The following is a 20,710-nucleotide window of genomic DNA, read 5'->3' as shown; positions in this document are numbered from 1 at the left end:
CAGGTTCGAGGCCTGCCGCGGTCAGCTAACTTGCCGCGTGAAATTTTACATTCTTTATTTTGATTCTGCCTCAAAACCAACCATCTCGTGCAGTCACTCACCGAAAGTAAAGGAAGGCTGTTTGCTTTAAAAAGCTCATGGCACATTTTCATCACTGTCGATCTGGTTGCACGGGCAAAACAAGCGGTGAAGTAGACTTTCGTGCACATTATTTCTGTTTGAATGGAAAAAGTAGGGGATGGATGTCTGACGTTGCAGTAAATAGGAGATAAGGTGACTGAGAAGTTCAGGCAATGGACTGCTGATCCAGTCTGCCCTCAACTTCGTCGTTATTGTGTTAAACCGTTTCCACTCGGTTTTTTTCCGTAATCACATTTAACCTCATTGCCAAATTCACCTTTTACTGACAAGAATGCAGCTCGTTGGTGAAGTAATGTCTCAAAGAATAATCTATTCATCAAAGGGAAAACATGAGCAGGACTATGGAGAGGGGGACGATGGGCCGAATAGCAAACGAAGGTCAGAATCTGAGAGCTAGATCCCTTACTGTCGGCGGCTCGTTGGTCTAGGGGTATGATTCTCGCTTAGGGGTTTTAATAATTGAAATGCGAGAGGTCCCGGGTTCAAATCCCGGACGAGCCCTGACAACTTTTAGTCAAAAAAACACTTCTCAGCCGGTCGACATGTTTCAAATTAAAACGTTTGATTGCGCGCCGTTGTTCACACAGCGTCCAAAAATCCTGGAGATTCCCAGGAGCAAAGTGAAACTCACCGAACTGAGTAAAGTTCATGCATCTCAGATGTGCTCGGCTCAGTGTCTCATTGGACAACCTAAACCCGTGTTTGATTCTGGCCAATTCTTGATCAGTCCATCTTCCGTTCTGCACGCATGAGCTCACCTCCATTGGGATATGGATACATTCAGCGTCAATCTCAACTTCAACGTGAAACAGACTCTGCCCTTAATATGAGTGCGTCCTGTTTCTCCAGCGCTGAAAAGATGGGAGAAGCTGGCTTTGGATTTAGTCCCTTGGCTGCCGAATTTAAACCGTACAGGAAATCAATCCGGGGTGGGCAAGCTGCCTGGTCTGATTAAAAGGCGTTCAGACCCTACATTCCAGGCATGTTATTGTGTTCTGGCCTCAACATTCGATTCAACGTCTCGGATCATAAGCCGCGCTCATTGTCTGCTAATGGTTCTGCTGTTCCCACTAACACCTGCTCTAGTCCATCCTTTGTTATTTTATTGCCCGCTTACCACCCACTTTGCCTTTTCGCATTGTGCCATTTATTATTCAATCACTCCTACGCTCCACTGTATCACAGACATTCCCTTTTGTCCTTCCTCGCTGCCTATTTTTTTCCAGGCGCTATTTTCGTGGAAGAAATCTGTAAACTTTACATTTTTCTTAAAATATCGGAATGATCATCTGACTGAACGTGAGCCCGGGTTCTTCATCCACAGAATGTTCACGACCAGCTGAGTTTTACAGAATTCTTTGTTTTTGTTCACTGTGTTTCTGTATCGCTTTTAAGGTGATGTCCTGTCTGTCCGAGGTCATTCTCTGTCTCTCCAAAATGGTTGCTATCAGTATCGGATCATTATGTATCTGTTTAAAAGGAATGTGCTGTCTGTCCCGGATTTTAAATTACAAATTTCAAAAACTGCCTTTGGAGGTTGCAGGAATTTTAGTTTGTTGGTGTGTTTCTGTAGCGAGGGAGTGTGTGCAAACGTGCTGCGCGATCTTACTGTGCATTTCATGTCATGGGAGAAAAAATGCATTACATGCAACTTGAAGCCACACTGATTTGATTGAACACACATTCGAGGACTGCCTGACAGGAGAAGAATCTGCTGTGGGATTTTGCTGTTCCACATCTGAAAGAAGGCAAATTATATAAGTTAGAAACATAGCGATTTGAGCGAGAGCTTGCGGATGGGCTTTGTGACATGATGAGCTCTTTCCTCCTTATTTTCAAATACAAATCAAATCAAGACAAGACAAGACATGACTGACTGACTGACTTTGTTTATATAAATATATGTATTAATATTTATATATGCGTATATTAACATACATTCCATACTTTTTAACTTTCAAAATAAATGTGCCTTTTCTGTTCTACCGGCACTGGGCTCTATTGCATTTGAGCTCTTTCACAGCACACGCAGCTGCTGTCAGATCCAGCAGAAAGGCACTCGCGACTTTAAAAGATCGCCTTTGTTCCCCACATCTTCGCTCGTGGCTTGTCTTACACCATGGGCTTACTTGTTTGTGTATTTACTGACTGCACGCCCTGATTTCCAGTGGATTTCAAGCAGTCGCACAGCCTTCGTTCAATCAAAAACATATAGATTAAGAAATAATTATTTCTTTATTGAAATCAAACTAAATTCAATTTTTTGCAATAAAACTGTAAATTTATTTATTTTCTTATTGTGATAAATATATATATGTTTTAAATTGTCTTTTTGTCTGGGTTGATTTTACTTCCCTCCGTCCTTCCTGCCTGTCAATCACCTGTGGCTTCAAAAACCGTCCCAGCCACTCGTGGTCCTGAGATCCGCGCTCACTCACGCACAGCACAATTGCCTTCATAATGATAGAAATCCGACTTTAATCTTTTGAAAGGGAAGTGCTGTCCGTGAAGGCCCATTCTACAGCTGTGTAAGATGGATGTGCTTCCTGTCCTGGATCATTCGGTGTCTGTTCAAACGGGATGGTTGTCAGTTCCGGTTCATCAACTGCCCCTTTAAGACGTATTTTCTCATAATCGCGATCATCCTGTATATTTTAAAAGGAGTGTGATTTCAGTTGCGATAACCGATTGTTAAACTGTTGTGTATCAAGCTACATTGACGTTGCCTGTGTCCGTGCACATCCATATCGCAGCATAACGGTTCATTACTCAAAATATGCCCATATTTTCATAAATCCACTCCTTGAAAGATCCCTTGTCCCAAATTTGCTCTCAGTATAAAAAAAACAACAAATTTCATGCCAGCAGCAGCAGCCGCGTGGCCTAATGGATAAGTCGTCTGACTTCGATTGTAACTGTGATGTTATCAAAAGATTGCAGGTTCGAGTCCTGCCGCGGTCAGCTAACCTGCCGCTTGAAATTTTACATTCTTTATTTTGATTCTGCCTCAAAACCAACCATCTCGTGCAGTCACTCACCGAAAGTAAAGGAAGGCTGTTTGCTTTAAAAAGCTCATGGCACATTTTCATCACTGTCGATCTGGTTGCACGGGCAAAACAAGCGGTGAAGTAGACTTTCGTGCACATTATTTCTGTTTGAATGGAAAAAGTAGGGGATGGATGTCTGACGTTGCAGTAAATATGAGATAAGGTGACTGAGAAGTTCAGGCAATGGACTGCTGATCCAGTCTGCCCTCAACTTCGTCGTTATTGTGTTAAACCGTTTCCAGTCGGTTTTTTTCCGTAATCACATTTAACCTCATTGCCAAATTCACCTTTTACTGACAAGAATGCAGCTCGTTGGTGAAGTAATGTCTCAAAGAATAATCTATTCATCAAAGGGAAAAGATGAGCAGGACTATGGAGAGGGGAACGATGGGCCGAATAGCAAACGAAGGTCAGAATCTGAGAGCTAGATCCCTTACTGTCGGCGGCTCGTTGGTCTAGGGGTATGATTCTCGCTTAGGGGTTTTAATAATTGAAATGCGAGAGGTCCCGGGTTCAAATCCCGGACGAGCCCTGACAACTTTTAGTCAAAAAAACACTTCTCAGCCGGTCGACATGTTTCAAATTAAAACGTTTGATTGCGCGCCGTTGTTCACACAGCGTCCAAAAATCCTGGAGATTCCCAGGAGCAAAGTGAAACTCACCGAACTGAGTAAAGTTCATGCATCTCAGATGTGCTCGGCTCAGTGTCTCATTGGACAACCTAAACCCGTGTTTGATTCTGGCCAATTCTTGATCAGTCCATCTTCCGTTCTGCACGCATGAGCTCACCTCCATTGGGATATGGATACATTCAGCGTCAATCTCAACTTCAACGTGAAACAGACTCTGCCCTAAATATGAGTGCGTCCTGTTTCTCCAGCGCTGAAAAGATGGGAGAAGCTGGCTTTGGATTTAGTCCCTTGGCTGCCGAATTTAAACCGTACAGGAAATCAATCCGGGGTGGGCAAGCTGCCTGGTCAGATTAAAAGGCGTTCAGACCCTACATTCCAGGCATGTTATTGTGTTCTGGCCTCAACATTCGATTCAACGTCTCGGATCATAAGCCGCGCTCATTGTCTGCTAATAGTTCTGCTGTTCCCACTAACACCTGCTCTAGTCCATCCTTTGTTATTTTATTGCCCGCTTACCACCCACTTTGCCTTTTCGCATTGTGCCATTTATTATTCAATCACTCCTACGCTCCACTGTATCACAGACATTCCCTTTTGTCCTTCCTCGCTGCCTATTTTTTTCCAGGCGCTATTTTCGTGGAAGAAATCTGTAAACTTTACATTTTTCTTAAAATATCGGAATGATCATCTGACTGAACGTGAGCCCGGGTTCTTCATCCACAGAATGTTCACGACCAGCTGAGTTTTACAGAATTCTTTGTTTTTGTTCACTGTGTTTCTGTATCGCTTTTAAGGTGATGTCCTGTCTGTCCGAGGTCATTCTCTGTCTCTCCAAAATGGTTGCTATCAGTATCGGATCATTATGTATCTGTTTAAAAGGAATGTGCTGTCTGTCCCGGATTTTAAATTACAAATTTCAAAAACTGCCTTTGGAGGTTGCAGGAATTTTAGTTTGTTCGTGTGTTTGTGTAGCGAGGGAGTGTGTGCAAACGTGCTGCGCGATCTTACTGTGCATTTCATGTCATGGGAGAAAAAATGCATTACATGCAACTTGAAGCCACACTGATTTGATTGAACACACATTCGAGGACTGCCTGACAGGAGAAGAATCTGCTGTGGGATTTTGCTGTTCCACATCTGAAAGAAGGCAAATTATATAAGTTAGAAACATAGCGATTTGAGCGAGAGCTTGCGGATGGGCTTTGTGACATGATGAGCTCTTTCCTCCTTATTTTCAAATACAAATCAAATCAAGACAAGACAAGACATGACTGACTGACTGACTTTGTTTATATAAATATATGTATTAATATTTATATATGCGTATATTAACATACATTCCATACTTTTTAACTTTCAAAATAAATGTGCCTTTTCTGTTCTACCGGCACTGGGCTCTATTGCATTTGAGCTCTTTCACAGCACACGCAGCTGCTGTCAGATCCAGCAGAAAGGCACTCGCGACTTTAAAAGATCGCCTTTGTTCCCCACATCTTCGCTCGTGTCTTGTCTTACACCATGGGCTTTCTTGTTTGTGTATTTACTGACTGCACGCCCTGATTTCCAGTGGATTTCAAGCAGTCGCACAGCCTTCGTTCAATCAAAAACATATAGATTAAGAAATAATTATTTCTTTATTGAAATCAAACTAAATTCAATTTTTTGCAATAAAACTGTAAATTTATTTATTTTCTTATTGTGATAAATATATATATGTTTTAAATTGTCTTTTTGTCTGGGTTGATTTTACTTCCCTCCGTCCTTCCTGCCTGTCAATCACCTGTGGCTTCAAAAACCGTCCCAGCCACTCGTGGTCCTGAGATCCGCGCTCACTCACGCACAGCAAAATTGCCTTCAGGAATTATAGAAATCCGACTTTAATCTTTTGAAAGGGAAGTGCTGTCCGTGAAGGCCCATTCTACAGCTGTGTAAGATGGATGTGCTTCCTGTCCTGGATCATTCGGTGTCTGTTCAAACGGGATGGTTGTCAGTTCCGGTTCATCAACTGCCCCTTTAAGACGTATTTTCTCATAATCGCGATCATCCTGTATATTTTAAAAGGAGTGTGATTTCAGTTGCGATAACCGATTGTTAAACTGTTGTGTATCAAGCTACATTGACGTTGCCTGTGTCCGTGCACATCCATATCGCAGCGTAACGGTTCATTACTCAAAATATGCCCATATTTTCATAAATCCACTCCTTGAAAGATCCCTTGTCCCAAATTTGCTCTCAGTATAAAAAAAACAACAAATTTCATGCCAGCAGCAGCAGCCGCGTGGCCTAATGGATAAGTCGTCTGACTTCGATTGTAACTGTGATGTTATCAAAAGATTGCAGGTTCGAGTCCTGCCGCGGTCAGCTAACTTGCCGCGTGAAATTTTACATTCTTTATTTTGATTCTGCCTCAAAACCAACCATCTCGTGCAGTCACTCACCGAAAGTAAAGGAAGGCTGTTTGCTTTAAAAAGCTCATGGCACATTTTCATCACTGTCGATCTGGTTGCACGGGCAAAACAAGCGGTGAAGTAGACTTTCGTGCACATTATTTCTGTTTGAATGGAAAAAGTAGGGGATGGATGTCTGACGTTGCAGTAAATAGGAGATAAGGTGACTGAGAAGTTCAGGCAATGGACTGCTGATCCAGTCTGCCCTCAACTTCGTCGTTATTGTGTTAAACCGTTTCCACTCGGTTTTTTTCCGTAATCACATTTAACCTCATTGCCAAATTCACCTTTTACTGACAAGAATGCAGCTCGTTGGTGAAGTAATGTCTCAAAGAATAATCTATTCATCAAAGGGAAAACATGAGCAGGACTATGGAGAGGGGGACGATGGGCCGAATAGCAAACGAAGGTCAGAATCTGAGAGCTAGATCCCTTACTGTCGGCGGCTCGTTGGTCTAGGGGTATGATTTTCGCTTAGGGGTTTTAATAATTGAAATGCGAGAGGTCCCGGGTTCAAATCCCGGACGAGCCCTGACAACTTTTAGTCAAAAAAACACTTCTCAGCCGGTCGACATGTTTCAAATTAAAACGTTTGATTGCGCGCCGTTGTTCACACAGCGTCCAAAAATCCTGGAGATTCCCAGGAGCAAAGTGAAACTCACCGAACTGAGTAAAGTTCATGCATCTCAGATGTGCTCGGCTCAGTGTCTCATTGGACAACCTAAACCCGTGTTTGATTCTGGCCAATTCTTGATCAGTCCATCATCCGTTCTGCACTCATGAGCTCACCTTCATTGGGATATGGATACATTCAGCGTCAATCTCAACTTCAACGTGAAACAGACTCTGCCCTTAATATGAGTGCGTCCTGTTTCTCCAGCGCTGAAAAGATGGGAGAAGCTGGCTTTGGATTTAGTCCCTTGGCTGCCGAATTTAAACCGTACAGAAAATCAATCCGGGGTGGGCAAGCTGCCTGGTCTGATTAAAAGGCGTTCAGACCCTACATTCCAGGCATGTTATTGTGTTCTGGCCTCAACATTCGATTCAACGTCTCGGATCATAAGCCGCGCTCATTGTCTGCTAATGGTTCTGCTGTTCCCACTAACACCTGCTCTAGTCCATCCTTTGTTATTTTATTGCCCGCTTACCACCCACTTTGCCTTTTCGCATTGTGCCATTTATTATTCAATCACTCCTACGCTCCACTGTATCACAGACATTCCCTTTTGTCCTTCCTCGCTGCCTATTTTTTTCCAGGCGCTATTTTCGTGGAAGAAATCTGTAAACTTTACATTTTTCTTAAAATATCGGAATGATCATCTGACTGAACGTGAGCCCGGGTTCTTCATCCACAGAATGTTCACGACCAGCTGAGTTTTACAGAATTCTTTGTTTTTGTTCACTGTGTTTCTGTATCGCTTTTAAGGTGATGTCCTGTCTGTCTGAGGTCATTCTCTGTCTCTCCAAAATGGTTGCTATCAGTATCGGATCATTATGTATCTGTTTAAAAGGAATGTGCTGTCTGTCCCGGATTTTAAATTACAAATTTCAAAAACTGCCTTTGGAGGTTGCAGGAATTTTAGTTTGTTCGTGTGTTTGTGTAGCGAGGGAGTGTGTGCAAACGTGCTGCGCGATCTTACTGTGCATTTCATGTCATGGGAGAAAAAATGCATTACATGCAACTTGAAGCCACACTGATTTGATTGAACACACATTCGAGGACTGCCTGACAGGAGAAGAATCTGCTGTGGGATTTTGCTGTTCCACATCTGAAAGAAGGCAAATTATATAAGTTAGAAACATAGCGATTTGAGCGAGAGCTTGCGGATGGGCTTTGTGACATGATGAGCTCTTTCCTCCTTATTTTCAAATACAAATCAAATCAAGACAAGACAAGACATGACTGACTGACTGACTTTGTTTATATAAATATATGTATTAATATTTATATATGCGTATATTAACATACATTCCATACTTTTTAACTTTCAAAATAAATGTGCCTTTTCTGTTCTACCGGCACTGGGCTCTTTTGCATTTGAGCTCTTTCACAGCACACGCAGCTGCTGTCAGATCCAGCAGAAAGGCACTCGCGACTTTAAAAGATCGCCTTTGTTCCCCACATCTTCGCTCGTGTCTTGTCTTACACCATGGGCTTTCTTGTTTGTGTATTTACTGACTGCACGCCCTGATTTCCAGTGGATTTCAAGCAGTCGCACAGCCTTCGTTCAATCAAAAACATATAGATTAAGAAATAATTATTTCTTTATTGAAATCAAACTAAATTCAATTTTTTGCAATAAAACTGTAAATTTATTTATTTTCTTATTGTGATAAATATATATATGTTTTAAATTGTCTTTTTGTCTGGGTTGATTTTACTTCCCTCCGTCCTTCCTGCCTGTCAATCACCTGTGGCTTCAAAAACCGTCCCAGCCACTCGTGGTCCTGAGATCCGCGCTCACTCACGCACAGCAAAATTGCCTTCAGGAATTATAGAAATCCGACTTTAATCTTTTGAAAGGGAAGTGCTGTCCGTGAAGGCCCATTCTACAGCTGTGTAAGATGGATGTGCTTCCTGTCCTGGATCATTCGGTGTCTGTTCAAACGGGATGGTTGTCAGTTCCGGTTCATCAACTGCCCCTTTAAGACGTATTTTCTCATAATCGCGATCATCCTGTATATTTTAAAAGGAGTGTGATTTCAGTTGCGATAACCGATTGTTAAACTGTTGTGTATCAAGCTACATTGACGTTGCCTGTGTCCGTGCACATCCATATCGCAGCGTAACGGTTCATTACTCAAAATATGCCCATATTTTCATAAATCCACTCCTTGAAAGATCCCTTGTCCCAAATTTGCTCTCAGTATAAAAAAAACAACAAATTTCATGCCAGCAGCAGCAGCCGCGTGGCCTAATGGATAAGTCGTCTGACTTCGATTGTAACTGTGATGTTATCAAAAGATTGCAGGTTCGAGTCCTGCCGCGGTCAGCTAACTTGCCGCGTGAAATTTTACATTCTTTATTTTGATTCTGCCTCAAAACCAACCATCTCGTGCAGTCACTCACCGAAAGTAAAGGAAGGCTGTTTGCTTTAAAAAGCTCATGGCACATTTTCATCACTGTCGATCTGGTTGCACGGGCAAAACAAGCGGTGAAGTAGACTTTCGTGCACATTATTTCTGTTTGAATGGAAAAAGTAGGGGATGGATGTCTGACGTTGCAGTAAATAGGAGATAAGGTGACTGAGAAGTTCAGGCAATGGACTGCTGATCCAGTCTGCCCTCAACTTCGTCGTTATTGTGTTAAACCGTTTCCACTCGGTTTTTTTCCGTAATCACATTTAACCTCATTGCCAAATTCACCTTTTACTGACAAGAATGCAGCTCGTTGGTGAAGTAATGTCTCAAAGAATAATCTATTCATCAAAGGGAAAACATGAGCAGGACTATGGAGAGGGGGACGATGGGCCGAATAGCAAACGAAGGTCAGAATCTGAGAGCTAGATCCCTTACTGTCGGCGGCTCGTTGGTCTAGGGGTATGATTTTCGCTTAGGGTTTTTAATAATTGAAATGCGAGAGGTCCCGGGTTCAAATCCCGGACGAGCCCTGACAACTTTTAGTCAAAAAAACACTTCTCAGCCGGTCGACATGTTTCAAATTAAAACGTTTGATTGCGCGCCGTTGTTCACACAGCGTCCAAAAATCCTGGAGATTCCCAGGAGCAAAGTGAAACTCACCGAACTGAGTAAAGTTCATGCATCTCAGATGTGCTCGGCTCAGTGTCTCATTGGACAACCTAAACCCGTGTTTGATTCTGGCCAATTCTTGATCAGTCCATCTTCCGTTCTGCACTCATGAGCTCACCTTCATTGGGATATGGATACATTCAGCGTCAATCTCAACTTCAACGTGAAACAGACTCTGCCCTTAATATGAGTGCGTCCTGTTTCTCCAGCGCTGAAAAGATGGGAGAAGCTGGCTTTGGATTTAGTCCCTTGGCTGCCGAATTTAAACCGTACAGAAAATCAATCCGGGGTGGGCAAGCTGCCTGGTCTGATTAAAAGGCGTTCAGACCCTACATTCCAGGCATGTTATTGTGTTCTGGCCTCAACATTCGATTCAACGTCTCGGATCATAAGCCGCGCTCATTGTCTGCTAATGGTTCTGCTGTTCCCACTAACACCTGCTCTAGTCCATCCTTTGTTATTTTATTGCCCGCTTACCACCCACTTTGCCTTTTCGCATTGTGCCATTTATTATTCAATCACTCCTACGCTCCACTGTATCACAGACATTCCCTTTTGTCCTTCCTCGCTGCCTATTTTTTTCCAGGCGCTATTTTCGTGGAAGAAATCTGTAAACTTTACATTTTTCTTAAAATATCGGAATGATCATCTGACTGAACGTGAGCCCGGGTTCTTCATCCACAGAATGTTCACGACCAGCTGAGTTTTACAGAATTCTTTGTTTTTGTTCACTGTGTTTCTGTATCGCTTTTAAGGTGATGTCCTGTCTGTCTGAGGTCATTCTCTGTCTCTCCAAAATGGTTGCTATCAGTATCGGATCATTATGTATCTGTTTAAAAGGAATGTGCTGTCTGTCCCGGATTTTAAATTACAAATTTCAAAAACTGCCTTTGGAGGTTGCAGGAATTTTAGTTTGTTCGTGTGTTTGTGTAGCGAGGGAGTGTGTGCAAACGTGCTGCGCGATCTTACTGTGCATTTCATGTCATGGGAGAAAAAATGCATTACATGCAACTTGAAGCCACACTGATTTGATTGAACACACATTCGAGGACTGCCTGACAGGAGAAGAATCTGCTGTGGGATTTTGCTGTTCCACATCTGAAAGAAGGCAAATTATATAAGTTAGAAACATAGCGATTTGAGCGAGAGCTTGCGGATGGGCTTTGTGACATGATGAGCTCTTTCCTCCTTATTTTCAAATACAAATCAAATCAAGACAAGACAAGACATGACTGACTGACTGACTTTGTTTATATAAATATATGTATTAATATTTATATATGCGTATATTAACATACATTCCATACTTTTTAACTTTCAAAATAAATGTGCCTTTTCTGTTCTACCGGCACTGGGCTCTTTTGCATTTGAGCTCTTTCACAGCACACGCAGCTGCTGTCAGATCCAGCAGAAAGGCACTCGCGACTTTAAAAGATCGCCTTTGTTCCCCACATCTTCGCTCGTGGCTTGTCTTACACCATGGGCTTACTTGTTTGTGTATTTACTGACTGCACGGCCTGATTTCCAGTGGATTTCAAGCAGTCGCACAGCCTTCGTTCAATCAAAAACATATAGATTAAGAAATAATTATTTCTTTATTGAAATCAAACTAAATTCAATTTTTTGCAATAAAACTGTAAATTTATTTATTTTCTTATTGTGATAAATATATATATGTTTTAAATTGTCTTTTTGTCTGGGTTGATTTTACTTCCCTCCGTCCTTCCTGCCTGTCAATCACTTGTGGCTTCAAAAACCGTCCCAGCCACACGTGGTCCTGAGATCCGCGCTCACTCACGCACAGCACAATTGCCTTCAGGAATGATAGAAATCCGACTTTAATCTTTTGAAAGGGAAGTGCTGTCCGTGAAGGCCCATTCTACAGCTGTGTAAGATGGATGTGCTTCCTGTCCTTGATCATTCGGTGTCTGTTCAAACGGGATGGTTGTCAGTTCCGGTTCATCAACTGCCCCTTTAAGACGTATTTTCTCATAATCGCGATCATCCTGTATATTTTAAAAGGAGTGTGATTTCAGTTGCGATAACCGATTGTTAAACTGTTGTGTATCAAGCTACATTGACGTTGCCTGTGTCCGTGCACATCCATATCGCAGCATAACGGTTCATTACTCAAAATATGCCCATATTTTCATAAATCCACTCCTTGAAAGATCCCTTGTCCCAAATTTGCTCTCAGTATAAAAAAAACAACAAATTTCATGCCAGCAGCAGCAGCCGCGTGGCCTAATGGATAAGTCGTCTGACTTCGATTGTAACTGTGATGTTATCAAAAGATTGCAGGTTCGAGTCCTGCCGCGGTCAGCTAACCTGCCGCTTGAAATTTTACATTCTTTATTTTGATTCTGCCTCAAAACCAACCATCTCGTGCAGTCACTCACCGAAAGTAAAGGAAGGCTGTTTGCTTTAAAAAGCTCATGGCACATTTTCATCACTGTCGATCTGGTTGCACGGGCAAAACAAGCGGTGAAGTAGACTTTCGTGCACATTATTTCTGTTTGAATGGAAAAAGTAGGGGATGGATGTCTGACGTTGCAGTAAATAGGAGATAAGGTGACTGAGAAGTTCAGGCAATGGACTGCTGATCCAGTCTGCCCTCAACTTCGTCGTTATTGTGTTAAACCGTTTCCAGTCGGTTTTTTTCCGTAATCACATTTAACCTCATTGCCAAATTCACCTTTTACTGACAAGAATGCAGCTCGTTGGTGAAGTAATGTCTCAAAGAATAATCTATTCATCAAAGGGAAAACATGAGCAGGACTATGGAGAGGGGGACGATGGGCCGAATAGCAAACGAAGGTCAGAATCTGAGAGCTAGATCCCTTACTGTCGGCGGCTCGTTGGTCTAGGGGTATGATTCTCGCTTAGGGGTTTTAATAATTGAAATGCGAGAGGTCCCGGGTTCAAATCCCGGACGAGCCCTGACAACTTTTAGTCAAAAAAACACTTCTCAGCCGGTCGACATGTTTCAAATTAAAACGTTTGATTGCGCGCCGTTGTTCACACAGCGTCCAAAAATCCTGGAGATTCCCAGGAGCAAAGTGAAACTCACCGAACTGAGTAAAGTTCATGCATCTCAGATGTGCTCGGCTCAGTGTCTCATTGGACAACCTAAACCCGTGTTTGATTCTGGCCAATTCTTGATCAGTCCATCTTCCGTTCTGCACGCATGAGCTCACCTCCATTGGGATATGGATACATTCAGCGTCAATCTCAACTTCAACGTGAAACAGACTCTGCCCTAAATATGAGTGCGTCCTGTTTCTCCAGCGCTGAAAAGATGGGAGAAGCTGGCTTTGGATTTAGTCCCTTGGCTGCCGAATTTAAACCGTACAGGAAATCAATCCGGGGTGGGCAAGCTGCCTGGTCAGATTAAAAGGCGTTCAGACCCTACATTCCAGGCATGTTATTGTGTTCTGGCCTCAACATTCGATTCAACGTCTCGGATCATAAGCCGCGCTCATTGTCTGCTAATGGTTCTGCTGTTCCCACTAACACCTGCTCTAGTCCATCCTTTGTTATTTTATTGCCCGCTTACCACCCACTTTGCCTTTTCGCATTGTGCCATTTATTATTCAATCACTCCTACGCTCCACTGTATCACAGACATTCCCTTTTGTCCTTCCTCGCTGCCTATTTTTTTCCAGGCGCTATTTTCGTGGAAGAAATCTGTAAACTTTACATTTTTCTTAAAATATCGGAATGATCATCTGACTGAACGTGAGCCCGGGTTCTTCATCCACAGAATGTTCACGACCAGCTGAGTTTTACAGAATTCTTTGTTTTTGTTCACTGTGTTTCTGTATCGCTTTTAAGGTGATGTCCTGTCTGTCTGAGGTCATTCTCTGTCTCTCCAAAATGGTTGCTATCAGTATCGGATCATTATGTATCTGTTTAAAAGGAATGTGCTGTCTGTCCCGGATTTTAAATTACAAATTTCAAAAACTGCCTTTGGAGGTTGCAGGAATTTTAGTTTGTTCGTGTGTTTGTGTAGCGAGGGAGTGTGTGCAAACGTGCTGCGCGATCTTACTGTGCATTTCATGTCATGGGAGAAAAAATGCATTACATGCAACTTGAAGCCACACTGATTTGATTGAACACACATTCGAGGACTGCCTGACAGGAGAAGAATCTGCTGTGGGATTTTGCTGTTCCACATCTGAAAGAAGGCAAATTATATAAGTTAGAAACATAGCGATTTGAGCGAGAGCTTGCGGATGGGCTTTGTGACATGATGAGCTCTTTCCTCCTTATTTTCAAATACAAATCAAATCAAGACAAGACAAGACATGACTGACTGACTGACTTTGTTTATATAAATATATGTATTAATATTTATATATGCGTATATTAACATACATTCCATACTTTTTAACTTTCAAAATAAATGTGCCTTTTCTGTTCTACCGGCACTGGGCTCTTTTGCATTTGAGCTCTTTCACAGCACACGCAGCTGCTGTCAGATCCAGCAGAAAGGCACTCGCGACTTTAAAAGATCGCCTTTGTTCCCCACATCTTCGCTCGTGTCTTGTCTTACACCATGGGCTTTCTTGTTTGTGTATTTACTGACTGCACGCCCTGATTTCCAGTGGATTTCAAGCAGTCGCACAGCCTTCGTTCAATCAAAAACATATAGATTAAGAAATAATTATTTCTTTATTGAAATCAAACTAAATTCAATTTTTTGCAATAAAACTGTAAATTTATTTATTTTCTTATTGTGATAAATATATATATGTTTTAAATTGTCTTTTTGTCTGGGTTGATTTTACTTCCCTCCGTCCTTCCTGCCTGTCAATCACCTGTGGCTTCAAAAACCGTCCCAGCCACTCGTGGTCCTGAGATCCGCGCTCACTCACGCACAGCAAAATTGCCTTCAGGAATTATAGAAATCCGACTTTAATCTTTTGAAAGGGAAGTGCTGTCCGTGAAGGCCCATTCTACAGCTGTGTAAGATGGATGTGCTTCCTGTCCTGGATCATTCGGTGTCTGTTCAAACGGGATGGTTGTCAGTTCCGGTTCATCAACTGCCCCTTTAAGACGTATTTTCTCATAATCGCGATCATCCTGTATATTTTAAAAGGAGTGTGATTTCAGTTGCGATAACCGATTGTTAAACTGTTGTGTATCAAGCTACATTGACGTTGCCTGTGTCCGTGCACATCCATATCGCAGCGTAACGGTTCATTACTCAAAATATGCCCATATTTTCATAAATCCACTCCTTGAAAGATCCCTTGTCCCAAATTTGCTCTCAGTATAAAAAAAACAACAAATTTCATGCCAGCAGCAGCAGCCGCGTGGCCTAATGGATAAGTCGTCTGACTTCGATTGTAACTGTGATGTTATCAAAAGATTGCAGGTTCGAGTCCTGCCGCGGTCAGCTAACTTGCCGCGTGAAATTTTACATTCTTTATTTTGATTCTGCCTCAAAACCAACCATCTCGTGCAGTCACTCACCGAAAGTAAAGGAAGGCTGTTTGCTTTAAAAAGCTCATGGCACATTTTCATCACTGTCGATCTGGTTGCACGGGCAAAACAAGCGGTGAAGTAGACTTTCGTGCACATTATTTCTGTTTGAATGGAAAAAGTAGGGGATGGATGTCTGACGTTGCAGTAAATAGGAGATAAGGTGACTGAGAAGTTCAGGCAATGGACTGCTGATCCAGTCTGCCCTCAACTTCGTCGTTATTGTGTTAAACCGTTTCCACTCGGTTTTTTTCCGTAATCACATTTAACCTCATTGCCAAATTCACCTTTTACTGACAAGAATGCAGCTCGTTGGTGAAGTAATGTCTCAAAGAATAATCTATTCATCAAAGGGAAAACATGAGCAGGACTATGGAGAGGGGGACGATGGGCCGAATAGCAAACGAAGGTCAGAATCTGAGAGCTAGATCCCTTACTGTCGGCGGCTCGTTGGTCTAGGGGTATGATTTTCGCTTAGGGTTTTTAATAATTGAAATGCGAGAGGTCCCGGGTTCAAATCCCGGACGAGCCCTGACAACTTTTAGTCAAAAAAACACTTCTCAGCCGGTCGACATGTTTCAAATTAAAACGTTTGATTGCGCGCCGTTGTTCACACAGCGTCCAAAAATCCTGGAGATTCCCAGGAGCAAAGTGAAACTCACCGAACTGAGTAAAGTTCATGCATCTCAGATGTGCTCGGCTCAGTGTCTCATTGGACAACCTAAACCCGTGTTTGATTCTGGCCAATTCTTGATCAGTCCATCTTCCGTTCTGCACTCATGAGCTCACCTTCATTGGGATATGGATACATTCAGCGTCAATCTCAACTTCAACGTGAAACAGACTCTGCCCTTAATATGAGTGCGTCCTGTTTCTCCAGCGCTGAAAAGATGGGAGAAGCTGGCTTTGGATTTAGTCCCTTGGCTGCCGAATTTAAACCGTACAGAAAATCAATCCGGGGTGGGCAAGCTGCCTGGTCTGATTAAAAGGCGTTCAGACCCTACATTCCAGGCATGTTATTGTGTTCTGGCCTCAACATTCGATTCAACGTCTCGGATCATAAGCCGCGCTCATTGTCTGCTAATGGTTCTGCTGTTCCCACTAACACCTGCTCTAGTCCATCCTTTGTTATTTTATTGCCCGCTTACCACCCACTTTGCCTTTTCGCATTGTGCCATTTATTATTCAATCACTCCTACGCTCCACTGTATCACAGACATTCCCTTTTGTCCTTCCTCGCTGCCTATTTTTTTCCAGGCGCTATTTTCGTGGAAGAAATCTGTAAACTTTACATTTTTCTTAAAATATCGGAATGATCATCTGACTGAACGTGAGCCCGGGTTCTTCATCCACAGAATGTTCACGACCAGCTGAGTTTTACAGAATTCTTTGTTTTTGTTCACTGTGTTTCTGTATCGCTTTTAAGGTGATGTCCTGTCTGTCTGAGGTCATTCTCTGTCTCTCCAAAATGGTTGCTATCAGTATCGGATCATTATGTATCTGTTTAAAAGGAATGTGCTGTCTGTCCCGGATTTTAAATTACAAATTTCAAAAACTGCCTTTGGAGGTTGCAGGAATTTTAGTTTGTTCGTGTGTTTGTGTAGCGAGGGAGTGTGTGCAAACGTGCTGCGCGATCTTACTGTGCATTTCATGTCATGGGAGAAAAAATGCATTACATGCAACTTGAAGCCACACTGATTTGATTGAACACACATTCGAGGACTGCCTGACAGGAGAAGAATCTGCTGTGGGATTTTGCTGTTCCACATCTGAAAGAAGGCAAATTATATAAGTTAGAAACATAGCGATTTGAGCGAGAGCTTGCGGATGGGCTTTGTGACATGATGAGCTCTTTCCTCCTTATTTTCAAATACAAATCAAATCAAGACAAGACAAGACATGACTGACTGACTGACTTTGTTTATATAAATATATGTATTAATATTTATATATGCGTATATTAACATACATTCCATACTTTTTAACTTTCAAAATAAATGTGCCTTTTCTGTTCTACCGGCACTGGGCTCTTTTGCATTTGAGCTCTTTCACAGCACACGCAGCTGCTGTCAGATCCAGCAGAAAGGCACTCGCGACTTTAAAAGATCGCCTTTGTTCCCCACATCTTCGCTCGTGGCTTGTCTTACACCATGGGCTTACTTGTTTGTGTATTTACTGACTGCACGGCCTGATTTCCAGTGGATTTCAAGCAGTCGCACAGCCTTCGTTCAATCAAAAACATATAGATTAAGAAATAATTATTTCTTTATTGAAATCAAACTAAATTCAATTTTTTGCAATAAAACTGTAAATTTATTTATTTTCTTATTGTGATAAATATATATATGTTTTAAATTGTCTTTTTGTCTGGGTTGATTTTACTTCCCTCCGTCCTTCCTGCCTGTCAATCACTTGTGGCTTCAAAAACCGTCCCAGCCACACGTGGTCCTGAGATCCGCGCTCACTCACGCACAGCACAATTGCCTTCAGGAATGATAGAAATCCGACTTTAATCTTTTGAAAGGGAAGTGCTGTCCGTGAAGGCCCATTCTACAGCTGTGTAAGATGGATGTGCTTCCTGTCCTGGATCATTCGGTGTCTGTTCAAACGGGATGGTTGTCAGTTCCGGTTCATCAACTGCCCCTTTAAGACGTATTTTCTCATAATCGCGATCATCCTGTATATTTTAAAAGGAGTGTGATTTCAGTTGCGATAACCGATTGTTAAACTGTTGTGTATCAAGCTACATTGACGTTGCCTGTGTCCGTGCACATCCATATCGCAGCATAACGGTTCATTACTCAAAATATGCCCATATTTTCATAAATCCACTCCTTGAAAGATCCCTTGTCCCAAATTTGCTCTCAGTATAAAAAAAACAACAAATTTCATGCCAGCAGCAGCAGCCGCGTGGCCTAATGGATAAGTCGTCTGACTTCGATTGTAACTGTGATGTTATCAAAAGATTGCAGGTTCGAGTCCTGCCGCGGTCAGCTAACCTGCCGCTTGAAATTTTACATTCTTTATTTTGATTCTGCCTCAAAACCAACCATCTCGTGCAGTCACTCACCGAAAGTAAAGGAAGGCTGTTTGCTTTAAAAAGCTCATGGCACATTTTCATCACTGTCGATCTGGTTGCACGGGCAAAACAAGCGGTGAAGTAGACTTTCGTGCACATTATTTCTGTTTGAATGGAAAAAGTAGGGGATGGATGTCTGACGTTGCAGTAAATAGGAGATAAGGTGACTGAGAAGTTCAGGCAATGGACTGCTGATCCAGTCTGCCCTCAACTTCGTCGTTATTGTGTTAAACCGTTTCCAGTCGGTTTTTTTCCGTAATCACATTTAACCTCATTGCCAAATTCACCTTTTACTGACAAGAATGCAGCTCGTTGGTGAAGTAATGTCTCAAAGAATAATCTATTCATCAAAGGGAAAACATGAGCAGGACTATGGAGAGGGGGACGATGGGCCGAATAGCAAACGAAGGTCAGAATCTGAGAGCTAGATCCCTTACTGTCGGCGGCTCGTTGGTCTAGGGGTATGATTCTCGCTTAGGGGTTTTAATAATTGAAATGCGAGAGGTCCCGGGTTCAAATCCCGGACGAGCCCTGACAACTTTTAGTCAAAAAAACACTTCTCAGCCGGTCGACATGTTTCAAATTAAAACGTTTGATTGCGCGCCGTTGTTCACACAGCGTCCAAAAATCCTGGAGATTCCCAGGAGCAAAGTGAAACTCACCGAACTGAGTAAAGTTCATGCATCTCAGATGTGCTCGGCTCAGTGTCTCATTGGACAACCTAAACCCGTGTTTGATTCTGGCCAATTCTTGATCAGTCCATCTTCCGTTCTGCACGCATGAGCTCACCTCCATTGGGATATGGATACATTCAGCGTCAATCTCAACTTCAACGTGAAACAGACTCTGCCCTAAATATGAGTGCGTCCTGTTTCTCCAGCGCTGAAAAGATGGGAGAAGCTGGCTTTGGATTTAGTCCCTTGGCTGCCGAATTTAAACCGTACAGGAAATCAATCCGGGGTGGGCAAGCTGCCTGGTCAGATTAAAAGGCGTTCAGACCCTACATTCCAGGCATGTTATTGTGTTCTGGCCTCAACATTCGATTCAACGTCTCGGATCATAAGCCGCGCTCATTGTCTGCTAATGGTTCTGCTGTTCCCACTAACACCTGCTCTAGTCCATCCTTTGTTATTTTATTGCCCGCTTACCACCCACTTTGCCTTTTCGCATTGTGCCATTTATTATTCAATCACTCCTACGCTCCACTGTATCACAGACATTCCCTTTTGTCCTTCCTCGCTGCCTATTTTTTTCCAGGCGCTATTTTCGTGGAAGAAATCTGTAAACTTTACATTTTCCTTAAAATATCGGAATGATCATCTGACTGAACGTGAGCCCGGGTTCTTCATCCACAGAATGTTCACGACCAGCTGAGTTTTACAGAATTCTTTGTTTTTGTTCACTGTGTTTCTGTATCGCTTTTAAGGTGAGGTCCTGTCTGTCCGAGGTCATTCTCTGTCTCTCCAAAATGGTTGCTATCAGTATCGGATCATTATGTATCTGTTTAAAAGGAATGTGCTGTCTGTCCCGGATTTTAAATTACAAATTTCAAAAACTGCCTTTGGAGGTTGCAGGAATTTTAGTTTGTTGGTGTGTTTCTGTAGCGAGGGAGTGTGTGCAAACGTGCTGCGCGATCTTACTGTGCATTTCATGTCATGGGAGAAAAAATGCATTACATGCAACTTGAAGCCACACTGATTTGATTGAACACACATTCGAGGACTGCCTGACAGGAGAAGAATCTGCTGTGGGATTTTGCTGTTCCACATCTGAAAGAAGGCAAATTATATAAGTTAGAAACATAGCGATTTGAGCGAGAGCTTGCGGATGGGCTTTGTGACATGATGAGCTCTTTCCTCCTTATTTTCAAATACAAATCAAATCAAGACAAGACAAGACATGACTGACTGACTGACTTTGTTTATATAAATATATGTATTAATATTTATATATGCGTATATTAACATACATTCCATACTTTTTAACTTTCAAAATAAATGTGCCTTTTCTGTTCTACCGGCACTGGGCTCTTTTGCATTTGAGCTCTTTCACAGCACACGCAGCTGCTGTCAGATCCAGCAGAAAGGCACTCGCGACTTTAAAAGATCGCCTTTGTTCCCCACATCT

At 42.4% G+C, this 20,710-nt stretch overlaps 7 non-coding genes across 7 annotated transcripts; all 7 read left to right on the top strand.

Annotated features, from left to right (window-relative positions):
• Positions 1 to 554: 554 nt before the first annotated feature.
• On the top strand, positions 555 to 642 carry trnap-agg (transfer RNA proline (anticodon AGG)). Its single transcript is given in 2 exon segments — positions 555 to 590; positions 607 to 642. It is a non-coding gene; the product is annotated as a tRNA-Pro (tRNA).
• Positions 643 to 3,632: 2,990 nt separating this feature from the next.
• trnap-agg (transfer RNA proline (anticodon AGG)) lies at positions 3,633 to 3,720 on the top strand. The gene is given in 2 exon segments: positions 3,633 to 3,668; positions 3,685 to 3,720. It is a non-coding gene; the product is annotated as a tRNA-Pro (tRNA).
• Positions 3,721 to 6,711: 2,991 nt separating this feature from the next.
• On the top strand, positions 6,712 to 6,799 carry trnap-agg (transfer RNA proline (anticodon AGG)). Its single transcript is given in 2 exon segments — positions 6,712 to 6,747; positions 6,764 to 6,799. It is a non-coding gene; the product is annotated as a tRNA-Pro (tRNA).
• Positions 6,800 to 9,790: 2,991 nt separating this feature from the next.
• Positions 9,791 to 9,878, top strand: trnap-agg (transfer RNA proline (anticodon AGG)). The gene is given in 2 exon segments: positions 9,791 to 9,826; positions 9,843 to 9,878. It is a non-coding gene; the product is annotated as a tRNA-Pro (tRNA).
• Positions 9,879 to 12,869: 2,991 nt separating this feature from the next.
• Positions 12,870 to 12,957, top strand: trnap-agg (transfer RNA proline (anticodon AGG)). Its single transcript is given in 2 exon segments — positions 12,870 to 12,905; positions 12,922 to 12,957. It is a non-coding gene; the product is annotated as a tRNA-Pro (tRNA).
• A 2,991-nt stretch (positions 12,958 to 15,948) lies between these two features.
• trnap-agg (transfer RNA proline (anticodon AGG)) lies at positions 15,949 to 16,036 on the top strand. The gene is given in 2 exon segments: positions 15,949 to 15,984; positions 16,001 to 16,036. It is a non-coding gene; the product is annotated as a tRNA-Pro (tRNA).
• A 2,991-nt stretch (positions 16,037 to 19,027) lies between these two features.
• Positions 19,028 to 19,115, top strand: trnap-agg (transfer RNA proline (anticodon AGG)). The gene is given in 2 exon segments: positions 19,028 to 19,063; positions 19,080 to 19,115. It is a non-coding gene; the product is annotated as a tRNA-Pro (tRNA).
• Positions 19,116 to 20,710: the final 1,595 nt, after the last annotated feature.

Source organism: Pristiophorus japonicus, unplaced genomic scaffold (assembly GCF_044704955.1).
Source record: "Pristiophorus japonicus isolate sPriJap1 unplaced genomic scaffold, sPriJap1.hap1 HAP1_SCAFFOLD_37, whole genome shotgun sequence".
Lineage (NCBI taxonomy): Eukaryota > Metazoa > Chordata > Chondrichthyes > Pristiophoridae > Pristiophorus > Pristiophorus japonicus.
Note: the sequence above shows the minus strand (reverse complement) of the source record. Positions and strands in the feature narration are given on the sequence as shown.